General features: G+C 36.4%; 1 protein-coding gene and 1 long non-coding RNA gene across 2 annotated transcripts in view; one reads left to right on the top strand and one right to left on the bottom strand.

Annotated features, from left to right (window-relative positions):
- The window catches only part of LOC149709216 (synaptotagmin-A-like), a 40072-nt gene that overhangs the window by 7578 nt on the left and 16746 nt on the right, over positions 1–15748 (top strand). The window lies entirely within an intron of this gene.
- LOC149709217 (uncharacterized) lies at positions 4734–14824 on the bottom strand. The gene is made up of 8 exons (XR_016381326.1): positions 14486–14824; positions 14293–14410; positions 14157–14221; positions 11581–14100; positions 10946–11429; positions 10770–10868; positions 5104–10685; positions 4734–5042 (listed from the first exon to the last, which is right to left on the bottom strand). It is a non-coding gene; the product is annotated as an uncharacterized LOC149709217 (long non-coding RNA).

Below are 15748 nucleotides of genomic sequence, written 5' to 3' on the forward strand. Positions count from 1 at the left end.
GATACAATAAACGTCTTTAAAAAGAAATAATTTTAGCACTTAAATTAATCATAATTAAAGATTTTAGTAATATGTTTCATTAAGTGGTTTTTATGGTGGGTAAAAACAATAAGATCCTTGGGATTTTTTTTTTGGATTCAAACACTGATATACTTGGTATCTGACATTTATCATATTAATTACTACACTGTCAGTAGGACAGCAACATCTTACTCAAATCAAGTGTAAGTTCGATCTGTTCCACCCGGAATGTAGTTCCTTTTTCCTGTTCTGTAAATATATCTTGATTTGACAGCTTTTCGATTTTTGCTTATTTATCAATACTGATATATTTCGATTAAAGTTGTTTTGTTGACTTTATAGGAATGTTTGAAACCGAATAACCCTTTTTAGATTCAAAACAAATCGATTTCAATTTCCACAGCTGAACGAACTCAGTGTCCGGGATATATTTTCATATCCGTCAAGTTTTGTTGCCAAACAATGGTCGGCTGTAAATAGATGGTCCCGTTCTATTTTTAGGTCGATTATTTATCGAACTACACGTGATTGCAATAACAGATATATATAACAACTGACACTGCACGCTATTTGTATCCACTGAAATCTCATGTGACCCTAACGTGTTTTTCTCGGTTAATACAAGTCAGGTTGTGTCATAGTTCCTAGAACACTCGGGGATTTCGAAAACAAGTGTGATATGACAAAGAATTTTACAGGTGTCATAAAAATCCAGGAATTTTATGTTGGTTTGGAAATTTTGCTGTAATAAATACTAGAAATGATCTAATGATGACAGGGTGTTACTGATAAGTCTACCATAAGTTAAAGAGTGTGTTCTTCAGGTCAAACTGAGTGGAAAATATCGAAGAACATTAGGTCTACTACATTTATTTACAGGGATACGGGCCCCTAAAATTAGGAAATAGTCACACATGTGCAGTAACACATCAGTTTTCAATAACCTTCAATCTAAGAAAGTTATTGAACCTTTACATAGCAAAATTGTACTATTAAACGGGTAGAAGTCTGTAAGCTGGTAAAGTAAAGCTAGTTAACCACTTTTCTGACTAAATTCCCTTGTTTTATGTGCCAATCAATTTTTAGGAACCCATATCTTTGTGAATATATGTTGTAGACCCCATGTTCTTTGACATTATCCACTAAGTTCAATAGAAAAACATACCCTTTAATTTAAGGCTTACTTATCAGAAACGCCCTCTATATTTCAAAATTGTTTCCGATTTTTTAAAATTGTTCTCACTTTTCTTCAAACAAAAGGAACCATTGGTCAGGGATTTCTGGTATTTTGAAATTAAAAAATCAATTTTAACTCTAGTTGAATATGTTGAATTTGACCAATAAATGAAGACCCCTGTCTGGAATTCTCATCACAGACAGGCCTAACCTGCAAGATCCATTAGGAAAAGGCAATTTCCTGTATCTTCTTTATTATTATAAATGGATGCGTGTTTCGAGTTAGAAATGTATTGGTTTTTATACTTTTTCTCAAAATAACCCATTTTTCCTTCAAAATAAACGTTAGTCACGTAATACTAAGTCAATTTGGATACACAAGACAGACCTAAATGACGTGCGTAAGCCATTTTTACCTATAGAATATTTCGAAGTAACTAAGATGGGAAGACACGGTGGCAAAACTCTGCCCTCCATCTTGCTTGTTAGCTAATGCGCAGTAGCCTTTTTCTATCATGAAAGTGCGCAGAGACGGCAATGCATCTACCCCTTTGTATGTCCCGATACCCAGGGTTGCCTACCCCTTATTTACGTCCATAAGATTTATTGTAAAATGTGCTGCCTTACACTTGAAATACAATTTAGTTAGGTATGCCCCCTTTTACAGTAGCGTTACTGAGAGATAGGCGACGTTGGAAATGGTATTGACTCCCCATAGATGAACTCGAATTAACCTAACCTGCGTGTAAATGGAATTTTCATGTACCTCTATTTGACTGGGGAATTTAACCATTATTTCAATTAAGCATTTCATTAATTACACAGCAAACACGGGAGGTTTCTTGACGTTTCTCCAGATACGTTAGTGTTAATATTTAAAGAAAGCAACGAATTGCATTTACCAACCTCGTGTACTTTACTATATCTATAAAAGTTCTAAAAGTATAAGGCTACAATGACGTTGGCTTCCATCTATCACGATATTGGTTCAATAGTTCATTCGCCTCCTTTGTACATATCCGGGCTTTGCTTAGGCCACGCCCATATGTTCCGGAAAGGAAGTTAGCGCTATATCTTATGGATAAACCGCTTACTCGGAAAGGGCTGGAGTTTTCTGATAAGACGTGTAAACAACTCGATCGGGGTGAAATTCGTTCAAGCACGATTAATACAGTATCATAAGCTTATTGTTTCGGGTCCCTATAAGTGAAGGTCTTAGTATAGACCCCATGCGTGATCAACGTCACCAAATGTGATCTCAGATGGGAAATGGATCACGCGAAGCTTCTGTGCTCGTCGTTTCTAATTGCCTTAGCGTCCGTTTTTTAAAACTTAATATCAACATCTATGTTTAAAAGCAGTTATTTTAAATCACGTTATACTATATCACCGGCAACGTTCACATATACCAATGTGAGGACCATGCATTCGGCAAATAACGAATAGTGTCTTATAAGTTGTGCCGAACATCAAGGAAAGTTTAATAGTCAGCCATTCTTATAGCAGTATACTTATGGAGATCCAACTCATAGACTTACAATTGCTGTATTATCTGCCCAGTAAAGATGTTTGGCTTCTGAATTAACAATGCCGCTCTGAGGTTTACCTTTACCAGAAGAAATTGGGCTTTTTTGGGAAGGCACGCGATGAGAGACGACAAGCAAATATTGCGGTGGAGTTAGAACCACCCTTGCCAACCTCAAAAACATCCCTCTAGCAATTAGCCAAGTTATTAACTTGTCAGTCATGTTTTTCTTGGAAGAAAACCTGGTTCTTACACGAACAGGTAAAATGGGAAAATGGAAAAAAAATTAAAATGGGTAAGGAAATGAAGATGTCGTCTGCAGCTGTTAGTCTACCAATGCCCACCTATAGGACTATCGACTCGCGAAGGAATGGGACAGGTTTATAGGTATTTTACGTGCATCGAGATCGAAGTTTAATATAATAATTTTTATCGTTTCAAAGGCAATATCTATATGCATATAATTAAAAGTGCTGACTGATAATCAACCTTCAGCCCAAACCGCTTCACACCAAAATTTTGCACGTACGTTAATGTAAAAGGCCTATTCAGAGTTTTCAGACTAAATTCTTGAGATCTTCTTATATCGTCTCTAGTTATGGCTAAAGAAAAGGGGCTTATGTGGTGGTGCCGTCTCGACACTGCCCGATTAAACTGAAATTTTTTAATTATACACCTGAACCTTTACGTAGTCTTTGACGCTTGTGATAAGTCTCGTTTAGCAAGCAAATTGATTTTACCAATTTTTTAAGTCCAGTTTGAAAGAGCGTTTTCGATGCACACACTGCAATGTTGAATATTGGTGGCCAAAGATATAGAAAATCTTAATGTAAGAACGCCCTAATTTTTTCACCGATTTCTCTATTATTTAATATACTTTTATCCTATAGACAGGTTTTATAGTTTTTTGGATTGAACTTGTCGCCAGCTTTTGAAAAGCCCACCCGAATAGTAACAAATGTGCCGATGCCAGGTCCCTTTTGATGTTAGCATATATGTTCTCGTAAATTGATTAAAAATGGCATGGAGAATTTTGAAAGAAATTGATAAGAGAAAATAATGAAGAACTGTCAGGAAAGATCTCATAAGACCCATAGGAAACTGGATCAAGTAACGTAAAAGTGCATATTCAACTGCATCTTGAATATTGGTGGCCAACGATGTAGAAAATCTTAATTTAATAACGCCCTAAATTTTTCACCGATTTCCCTAATATTTAATATACTTGTTCATAGGTTTATCCTATAGACAGGTTTTATAGTTTTTGGGGTTGAAATTGCCGCCTACTTTTAAAATGGCCACCCGAATAGTAGCCTCCCGATACCAGGTCCCTTTTGATTTTAGTATTATATGATCTCAGAAATTAATGAAAAGTGGTTTTGGGGGATATTAATGGAAATTGACCGGTAAAAATATTGAAGAACTGCCAGGAAAGATTTCATAAGACCCCATAGGAAACTGGATCAAGTAACGTAAAAGTGCATATTCAACTGACTCGGTCAATTCAGTTGACGTAGGCGCGACCTCAATTAGCTGAGTGAGGTCTCCATGGCAAGAAAAGAAAAATTCTCATAGCGAAGACTTGAATAGATGCTGATTTGAGATTGGTTATTCTCTTGAAACCCAGAGAAACCCTTAAAAAGGGTGCCACGCAAAATCAATACCTTAAACTGGAACAGTTCCAAAAACCTTGGCCCCGTTCAATTTCAGAACCTTTGCGAGACACAAATACGCAAGATGCAATTTTCTACTTTTTTCTGACAATTATTTGAACGTGCTTGGTCCATATTTGGAAGGTTGTCTACGAACGACAGAAACGTTTTGAGTGTCAGTAATTGAGGGGAAATTGAGTTAAAAAATTATAAATCTCATAATATTTTTTTTTGTTGCAAAATTGCAATTATAATAAAGTATGTGTAGCAAAATATGGTAGACCTTCTTAGAGACGTTTTAACCAATTATAGCGAGCGCTGTCTGCAAAATAAATTTAAATAGGACCAAGTTTGTCGTCTTCCAGACTATTTTTAATCTAAATCGATAAAAATTGGTTTGTCAGGACATTTTAAATCACGTTTTTGTTTAAGAACATCTTTATATTGGAAATGATGCTTGACTTCATTTTCATTCCATTCTTGTTAGGCCTACATCTACCGAATCAGAACTAATACAGTGATATGAAGGAAACAAAGATAGGGTTTCTGTCTTGGTTCTGACTTAAAGTCTTTCCTTGGTCCTACTTGTTGAGTAATCGTGTTATTTTTCAAAAGTAATATTCGAAATTATGTTTGTCGTGTTCAATTCCAAACATTGCTTGTTACATCTACCAAATAAGAATCAATACAGTGAAATGAAGGGAACAAAGATAAACTTTTCTTACTTACTGCCTTGGTTCTGCCCTTAAGGAATAAGACTCAGATTGCAAAACTCCTCTTGGTCTGGTTTAAGCATACATGTATGGACGGGATGGTTCGGGGAAAATTGGATTTTCCTGGAATGCGAGTTTGAGATGGAGCTTGTTCGGAAACATTTTGTAGTCACGTTTCCCGCGGCGAAGCAGAGATCTCAGGGGTCAAATACGCTTACGAGAACGGGTTGTTGACGTGATTTTCAGCTTAAGAGGTCGGAGACTTGCATTGGAATTTCGAGAATCTGATAACAGTTTGATAAGAGGAAAATCTCGAAAATAACATGGAATTTGAGAATGAGCTTAGATGTCGATTAAGTGTAGGATCAAGGAGGATTAAGGATGGAGTGGAAATACGTGTCTGATAATTAACGCACGGCCCGAAAACACTTCACCTAGGAATTTTACACTTGTTTATCTCGGACGTTGCTCTTAAGTAGTACGTACATATTGAAAAGGAATTTTTCAATCCGCCGCCATCTTGAAAAATGGTGCCCAGAAATTTAGAAACTTTCTTCATAAAATAACGTCTGTGCATTAAAACAGATTTATTTTATAGTTCCCCATATCCGGAAGACGGGCGTTATGGCTTTTTGATTTCGATTTGCTACCATCTTGAAAAATGGCGGTAAGAAATGTAAAAACCATCTTTATGGAATAACAACCGTGCATTTCAACAGATTTCTTTAGTATTTAGTATTCTTGTTCCCTGTATGCTATAAACTGGTTGCATGGCTTTTAGGCTTCGATTTTCCTTCGTCTTTTAAAATGGCGGTCCGAAAACTAATAAAAATATCCTTACGTAGTTTTCCTGATAGTATTTCATCTAGATGAGACTTATAGCTTTTTGGTCTACGAAACTTCCGGTAAAATTGAACCAAAATTTTTTTGGGAAATGGCTGATCCCACGTTTGGAAACTAGGCTTTTGGCTCGCGTTCAGCGTACCGATCTAAATGGAAACATTCCTTTAAAGAAAAGTAAAAATGATATTGTCGGCCACGAACTGCAATGCACGTTTAGTTATTTTGTTCACATTTGTTCAAGTTTACTGAGGTAATGGGTTGGATACTTGAAACAACTGAAATCATCAAATGTATGTCCTTACATGGGACTCATTGCAAAGAGAGACTTGAACCGAAACGTCATCGCGAAATTGCAACACAAAGATTAAGTTTTTAGAAAAATGCCAACGATAATCTATTTTGGGCACGTGAGCAGAAATTCTCAAAATTGTTGAACAGCTGAATTGCACGAGTTTATATATGTATAGAGCGATAATAAATGGAAAGAAAATGCACTAGAATTTGCTGGGCAGTATTCTTACAGTTGGAAACTTTCTGTTTTAACCATTCCAAAGTTATCATAGGTTGTGATAAACCTAGAAAGTTTTGCAATTTAACAAAAAGTGGCCCGTTAATTTACTGAATTTATTTTTAGTAGCTAAAGTTTCCTAAGTTTCTTGGGTTTGCTAAAGTTCCAACGTTGAACGTTATTGCAAGCTAAAATAAATAGGCATATTAAGAATACATTCATTTAATAAGAATAATTATGTAGCCATTTTCTCGAAGTATCTAGTATGATTTTGTGTGAAAAGTTGGATGAAGAATTATGTATGATGAAATTTACCTGGTAAATTACAGATTCAAATTTTAGTAAAAATAATATTACCGTTTTTAAGGTAAATAATTTTCTTACGTTAATATAGTCTATTAAACCACGTTGAATTTGAGCACATTGTACTTAGTTTAGGGGCGGTACTTTACACAACGTGATTTAATATAAAATTGAGGAAGCGGCAAATTTTTACAGCCTAGTACGCTTAGTTTTACTCAAAGGTTTTGCTTCTGGGCGACAAAATTTGCAAACTTTGATAATTTACAATAGTAATTTACCACGTGAATTTATCATTGTAAAGTTATAATATAATATAAATCGGTGTTTGGTAAATTAGAGTTAATTTACGAACGGTAAACTACCGACTCGCATAAGTAACTGTGAACAAAGAAACGGATATACCATTAACATAAACAAGTTTGGCCTTAAAAGATCGGAGAAAAATCACAGGAAGTAGTCGAATAGTCCTATAAAACTAAGAAGAAATAATCTGTTTTGCACAGTCTGTTAAACCGTCAAGGAAGGTACTGCTCAAGTTTATGTAGCGGTAACGGTATCCCATTCACCCAATTTTCTTCTGGTCCACAAAACAAAACGTAGTCTGGATAACTAATGGGGCAAACTCAATTAACCTCGGTAACATTGGGTTGAATTTCGTTCATCCATGCAAGAAATAAGCCTTGGTTCGCGCCTTAATTTCACGTCTTGTCTTTCAGTGGATTCAGTTCCTGTTTTGGGAAGTTCTTTTCGTTTTTCCTTCACGACCTTTTTTGAGAGATTTATAATGAAACTTTTGTAGCTCAGAGAATTTCCTTCTCAGACTATGCAAATTGCTGTAAAGCCGTGAGTAACATAATAGAGGAAAGTAAGAAGCCTTGAAAATCTACTTAAAGAAATATCGGCAGAAAATTTGTTAAAGAATTGGTAGAAAAAGGGACACGGCGGTGCCGGTTAGCAGTGAGCACGTTTAAGGAGAGTGAAAGAGTGGTAGGGGAGGTAGGGGGTATAATGACATAGCCCGATATCTCTCTCAAGCGCAACTGCCTAGGCGCATAGCCGATTAGCTAGACGTCACGTGATCCGTTAAGAATACTAGCTGTAAATTTTTTTTTCTGTCTGTTGTGCCGATTGCGCATGTGCTGAACTCTGATACTGAGTCAGAGCTCGGTACCGGTTTTGAAATGGGGGGCTGATAGAGAATTTTGGCCGTTGGATCTACTTTCTCATACGTGCTCACTGCTCGGAGAGACAAAATTCTCCATCAATCCCTACCCCTATATTCAAATCAAGTACCAAACACTGGCTTAGTTCCACACATGCGCAGTCAGCGCAACAGAAAATGATTTACAACTTACTATTGAAGCTAAGATCTACTGCGTTGGTGCCACGCTTACTTACCTAAGCCTAACGAAGCTTCGAATGATATTAAGGTTTTTAAATTCTATCAACATGGTTCGTGGAAAAATGACAATAATTAAGAAACTGCTGCGCTATTTAAAAGTTTCTATTCAAACCGGAGCAGAATAGATGCAAGGCCTACTAAGATTTCATGCCTTAGTCGAGTCGGATTACGGGTCATTATTTTCGTTTCGAGCAAATCCGCCACCAGGAGACGCTTCTCCAAGAGATTCCTCTTTACCCCCCTTTAATGAAGGAAAAGGATTCATGTTCTTAGCAAATACGTTTCGATGCATACATACAGAGTATTATTCTCTTATGCTTAAAAGAGAAACAGGGCCCACGCAGGAAGAGTAGCTCTTATTACATTATTAAAACTAATTTAGAATTTTATTCTAGTAGGTCGTGACATTTACAAAAGGCGAACGCAACGCTAGGTATATTAAGATTTTCTGGAAAGGTTTTGCAAGTTTACCGAGGAATTTGATATTTTATTTAAATTAGATGATGAAAGTTTGTAAGAATTTCTAAATTTATATTAGGGATTTCAGTTTTGTTTCTATAAATTTATATAAATTTAATTTAAATTCATAATATACGAAAATCACCGAACCTGGGTTAAAATTATAAGACGCAGAATAGTCTGCTCGTCTGATAATAACGCCGCTTTTTGAACTTTAATTTGCACTGAGATGACGAGCACGTCTAAGTTAGTATTGTCAAGCCAGGTTTAAACGAATAAAATCAAGCAGTATTGAAGATTGGAGTGGATGCAATGGTAGGATGAATATCTAAATTATACAATTTACAAGTTTTTCTTCGTGGTCATTCAAAAACAGCATTATACGCAGTCCCTGACTCACTTTCAAACCCTTAATGGGTCAGATATTAGAAATTAATATAGTTTCAGTTTTATTAACATAAGAAATTTAGTTTGTAGTTCAAACGTTTGTTATGACTCGAAAATATTCAAAAAAACTGGTATTTTACTATACCTTTTCAATTTTTCCTTGTGTACCACTTGGTTGGAAAAACTAGGGGCTAATTTGAAAAAAAAAAGTGACCTCGTTATGTTAATTTAAACTCCATAGAGATCTTGATGGAACTTCGGATTCAGTATAAATAGTAAAAATCCTGAATTTCTGATTGATAATAATCATTCCGGACTCAACCACTATACCTAAAAGGCTGAAAATTTTCACGATCGTTTCTCTTAAGTAGGGGCACATATAAAGAAATATTTTCCCAATCCGCTTCCATCTTGAAAAATGGCGGCCGCAAATGTGAAAACCTTTATTGAAAAACGACTGCGCGTTAAAATGGATTTCACTGTTATTTAGTACAATGGTTCCCTGTATCCTATAGACGAACTTTAACAATTTACAGCTTAAATTTGCCGCCATCTTTTAAAATGGCGGCCCGAAAAGAAATAAAAAATGCTAGTTGCCTTTGATGCTATTTTAAACGTAAAAACGACCCATCACTCGAAACTTTAAACTTACAAAATACAAACCTTGCCTTATCGTTATGTTTCGCGGGATAAAAAAAAAACCCCCGTTCGGTATTGCTTCATCCAAGAAATCGATACTATACCTAACTGGGATAAATCAGAGCCAACGGCAGAAATACCTCTCAGGTCTGAAATTGATCGTTTTGCCCAAGGTCATTTGTAAATTACAGACATTTGCAGTCCCTGATATATTGATTTTTCGTTATAAAAAACCTCTGGCCTTTGACACATAAGGTGGATAGATATATTGAATCAATTCGGAAAGTTATGGGTCCCTATAATATACTGGACAATTTCCTATAAGAGAACTTTGACTGGCCTGAAATTCTAAGGGAGATGTAGGCTGTTGTATGGGTCTTACTTAGATCATTTCCTGTCAATAGTGTCAGTTCAGTATTTTCGAAAAGGTTTTCACTATTGATATTTATATTTTCTCATAAAAGATCAAAACATAATACCGGAGTTGCCATTGTACCTGGAAACAAGTTGGGAAACAAAGATAAACCTCTCCGAGTCGAGACGCAATTGAGAGGTTTTTCTTAAATAATTAAATAAATATATTTAGCATGTGAAGTAAGACATTGGCGTTCAATAGTTCGTACGCTGGTAAAGCTAATAGACCATTCCATTAGTGCGTTAAGAGAAGCAAACATCATAGGGGCGGGCCACCATCGTAGGTTATTTCCATCGCGGCAGAAATCACCGCAAGAAAGCGCGAGATGTCCAGCCTCCCATGTGTAGTCAACGCGGTTCCTTGTGGTGTTGCCTCTTGCCTCTAGCCTCCGATAACCGGCCCACCCCTGTGCGTCGGTTTCCCTGCTAATATTTAATGGAATGACCAATTACTCCACATGTGTAATTGTGACGATTTCCATGTTATGATGTCCAATATTTGGGAACCCATATATCCGTAACTAAATGTTGTAGAGCCAATGTTTTATGACACTTTCCACTGACTTTGACCCTTCATTTTATGACAGTGCTTATATCTATGGTTCTATCAAAATTAGCCCTATATAGAAAGAGCTGGTCGCTCCTTTTATGGATAGAACAAATTGAATTATTAGTCCTTGACATTACCATATTCTAATTCGGTCGGTGTACAAGACACGGAACGCACTTTGACATTTTGCGACCAACATAAAAGTCGTAAATCGGCGTATTGTCATCGCTTTAATCTTTCAACCAGATGGCCCTGCCCTTCAATTAGAACGACCTCCTTTTATAAAGGGTGTGGAAATTTAATAAAAGCGCCAAAAGATGAAAGCTTTAATATTAAACCTAATTTATTCTTACCTTTTATATTACCTTATCTTTTAATTTTGAACTTCAAGAGATTCAGTTACGGTAAAGGGATAGTTGTATATAAAACTAGATTGTCAAATTTCGGATCGAAGCGTTTTGTCGAATAGAATGTAGAAACAAGTTTGAAGACCAAAATAAACCTCTCTTGGTCGAGACGAAGTCTATCTACCCAATAAAGTGGTTTTTCTTAAATATTTTAATGAATATAATTGATATTATTTATTATAATAGTCCGTAATTAACCTTAATTCTAGTTCAGTCGTTTTAATAAGCGTTATTCCTAAAATCATTTTAAACGTTTTGACGTTTTACTTCTAGCGAACACCTTTTTCACAATGTTTGTAAATTTAGATTATATAAGGCGATTGATTTACAGTATATGATAAGTCGCGATTGCGTGAACCTTTGGAAGCCCCGTCATTGGCTGGCTAGACGTTTCTCATAACCCTAGCCGATCACCACGTACTTCTTAACCCTAATTGTGATAATGGAGTAGAAGTCAATATTGCTTTCTGCGAACTGCGAACGCGGTCCTGATATTACGAACACGTTTGCTAAGATTTACCAATAGCAAACGCGATGACAGACAGACACAAACACAAGCACAGACACGTCCAGTGTAATACCTCTCGTTGACGTCATCGTCACTCTGAGAGATAATTAAAGACTTTCATATAATATACACCATTATGACGTTGTCCTTTCCCTAGAGACATATCTTTATTGATATCTTGAAGAAATTGACACAGTTATGACGTTTCTCTGCTGCTCAAGTTGCACGCGTCATGCTCTATGGAGCTCAGACGTAAGCTTACAGAAAGTGTCAAAGCTTGTGAGTCGTCAATCAGTCAAACGGTGGGCTGTGTCATTTTGTTTTGGTGATGTTTAAATTTTCAAATTAGATGTAACTATATTTTGACATTTTCAAGTATTTAAATCAACAAAATTTTTGACGATTGAAATTAAACGATACTTTACCTTTAAAGAAGAATTTCAAAATAGCCAGCTTATCACAGTTTTACTTTATTTTTTTATTTTTATATTTATATTTATATTTATCAAAAAGTAAAAAAGAAATATTTATTTTACTTGTGGTTAGATTTTTGTTTTACTTAATATGCTTTTCTTTACACTGTGAACGTATCTTTCAAACGTACGTTATCCTGTTTATTAAACTACTTTTAGAGTACATTATCTTTTAGAATATGTTAATATATTCATAGCCTTTTCCTCTCGACGATGGGGAAAACGATATTGATCCAACCGTTTTTATACAAACTCTACTGTAATGTGTTTCAAGAGCAGTAGAAAAATTGTTTGCGGATGAAATTATTTTTCGTTATACGGAGTTTTTTTGGGAAAGGTTTAACTCGATAATAATGCGTATTTTTTTTATTTTCGCCGTTTCGACATTGTGTACGCGACCCAAAATGGAAGAGAACGGTTGTTACATTTTCCTTGTAACTTTTCTCCCACGAATTGGAAAATAATTAATTTTATTCATTGGTCGAGTCTGGTCGCGTGTTTAGATGGAGATGGTTTTTGCACGAAAGAAGTACAGAAAGGGGAGAGACAAAAGGAAAATAATTTTTACAGCCCAGTTGTTTCTGTATCTCACGCGCACCTACCCCAGCGCAAGCTAAGGTGGCAGACATCACGTGATCTGTTACGATATAATTCGAAAGGGTAAATAAGAAAAGAGCAGTGATCAAGTACTTCCTTCGTGGTTGTAAACAAATTACTCTGTTGCCGTGATTGCTCATGTGCGGAACTGTAAGACCTACCTAGTGCTCAGTACTTGGTTTATATGTGTGTTTCTGTTTCCGACAAATCCGCCACCAGGTGACCTCGCTTCGAGACTCCCCAATTCCCTTTTTAAAACTATACCCTCTTGTGCCAAATATAACTCGAGAAAGTACAAAGATTGTTGTCTAGCTGGCACCGAACACCATTACCTCTAGTCAAAGCTTTAGGCCTAACCAGTTCTTCATTTAACCTTTCCACGTTGCAATTGCGGAAGCCCCTAATAGCATATTTTCCTTATTAGATGTAGTACGTCGAGGTTCAATTTAACCCCAGTTTTTTATACGTTGTAGCTGAAAAAGCAATTACGAATTCCTGGAAATTTCCTTAAGAGCATGATGTTCTTCTAGAGCTCTCAAAAGGTTTTTTTTTCCTTTTTGCACTAATCCTTGTCAGCATTGAAAACTGAATAAGATTACTTTCGATTTCTGAAAGTAAGCAGAAGAGAAGATTGCAAAAAGATCCATCCCTCTTCAACCTTAAACATACTGAAAATGCAATTATATAAAGGCAACTTATTAATCTCTCAGAAATCGGATGCAACGGCTAACCTTCAACTCCAGACAGATTTCCGAGACAATTGTATGTACAAGGTGTACATACCTGAACGCTAGATGCGTTTGCACTGGACATTGTGCTTGGTTTGTGGTTTTTTTTCGTCACAATTCATAAATGGCCAAATTCAACCATAGAGGATACGCAATAGAAGAGTAGACGGTTGTGGTATTCAGCTTTCGATAAATTATTTGGAGCTACTTCCCAATGGTGAAAAAGAAACCGGAAATGTATAGTTCAAATTTGACGAGATATTCTCTTATGCATTGGTAAAGACTAAAGGGTCTACTCCTTTACTGTATATTCTCTATGGTTCAACCAAAATGCTTGGTTGAAATCAGGAACACTTGGTAAAGTCTCATTAGAAGTCGCTTGTTTTTCTCAGTTCTTTTCAAAGTTGGGTCGGAGGTAAACAAACCCCTAGCCATAAAGCCTATAAAGAACGTTCTCATAAGCCCAGCTCTATCAATAAACCCTAAATAAGCATCGTTTTATTGAATTTCAAATCTGTTTCCAAAATAAAAAAAAATTGATCATGCTGTTGTTTCATTTGTTGAACGACATGGAGACTTTCAGGTTTCCAATCTCTTAAAACACTGGAAAAACGCCGGCTAACCTATCTAGTCCATGAATAATTGATGAATGGCCATCCATAAGCGGGTCAGATCCCATAAGCTCGGTTTATTCCCAATTGCGCATTGCATTTTAGCACAAGCGCTTTCATCCAAAGCGTGGGATGTTTTGAAGAAGAGCTAAAGGCTATGATCCCTCGACGCCAATACTTCCATCTTAGAGGAAACGTAATTCAGAATTCATGCGCCTTGATTAAGAGGGTTTATATTACATTTTGTTGCGCAATTTTCAAGTACATGGTTCTCCTACAGTTACGTCATTGTGGGTTTTTAAATTCTAAATAGGACAAACAATATAGTCAATTTTGCGATACTAACAGTGGCCTTAGAGTATTCTATCTGCTTTACTTTCTTTCCTCGCCACTGTCTTTTAACAGTGTTTTGAAATTTCAAGTGACCTTGATATACTAGAGAAAATACACTTCTTCGTTTATGATAAATATATCAATTGGAACCATGTTTCTATCTTCAATATAAAAGAAGATACGTGCAGTTAAGTTTCCGTAATGGAGTGTAATGAATGAATGAATATTTTATTGACCTTTTTGAAAAACAATCCCTTTTAAATCAGGGAGGAACACTCTCGGTGTTCACAGGTCCGGAACAATAAACAATAAAATACAATACAGGAATCGATATAATATTTACAGTTAAACAATTGACTATGTACATCTACGAATTGCAGAACAGGCTAAGGTGGGCTTTGTTGGCGCAAATTGGCCCATTTTTGGAGAATGCCTTTTGTCGTCCCTACCAATTCTAAGTTTAGCCCCTCGCCAAGCGCCAGGGTATCCTCAATCGCGGGCAACCCAAAGGTCCTAAACGGCGCCCTCGCCAACTCCAGGGCTGGACATTCCAAGATGACATGCGCTATGTCCTCTTTGACCGCGCCACAAAGAGGGCAACTAGTAACTCCTTTGTGGCGCGGTCAAAGAGGACATAGCGCATGTCACTACGCGTTACGCTTTCCTGCGAAACGCTGGGAAGTACCCTTATTGGACGCCTAGTACCACCTGACGGTTTCGTCCAATAAGTGGTAAGCCTAACGCGTAATGTTCATTGCGCTCCATTACGGAAAATCTTACGCTCTTTCGATCAAAAATGAAGAAATTCTAGGCTGGAGTATCTCTTTGAATACACTAGAACGCTAATCTCAATTTTCTTGCTTTTTCATACCGTGGAACATTTTTGATCTACAAAGGGTATTAAAGATCCATGGGGGATCACCCTGTATGTGTCTGGACTATTCTTGGAAATGAAGAAAGAAGAGTATCCATTTTTTTCCTTATTGAAATAATGATGATCTCGCTTTGTTATTAATCATAAAAGGAAACTGCTACGTAGGATCTTTTGACAAAAGCCCTCTTTTTAATTGGATGGGAGATAAAGGTATCATCTTTTCTTCGTACTAAATTGCACAAAAAAAGCCAAGATAATATTAGGAAAAGTGGCCCGTAGCAACAAGAGAGAGTAACGTCAAAGTGTAGCCATCCAATCTTGTACAAGATTTGACAAGTGTCGACTCATGCCTTCTTCTTCTTCACTTTTGAAAGACGAGGCAATCAGAAAATAGCATCGAGATGATAAAGGAAGAAGAAATGAAAATAGTTACTCTCGTCTTCAGCTCATTCTTTTTAAGCTTAGCACAAGTTGGGGGTAAAATATAATCTGGTGTTTGACCATTTTGTTGTCTGGTTTGTGGACAACAAAGACGTTAGATATGACTTCAAATTAAAGGAGTTTAGTGGATAGGTAACATGGAAGCCCTATCTTTGGGTACACAAACCGGATGTTCCGTTATAAC

This window comes from Phalangium opilio, unplaced genomic scaffold (genome assembly GCF_054372755.1).
Source record: "Phalangium opilio isolate 3A_F unplaced genomic scaffold, DU_Popi_V2 ptg000013l_1, whole genome shotgun sequence".
NCBI lineage: Eukaryota > Metazoa > Arthropoda > Arachnida > Opiliones > Phalangiidae > Phalangium > Phalangium opilio.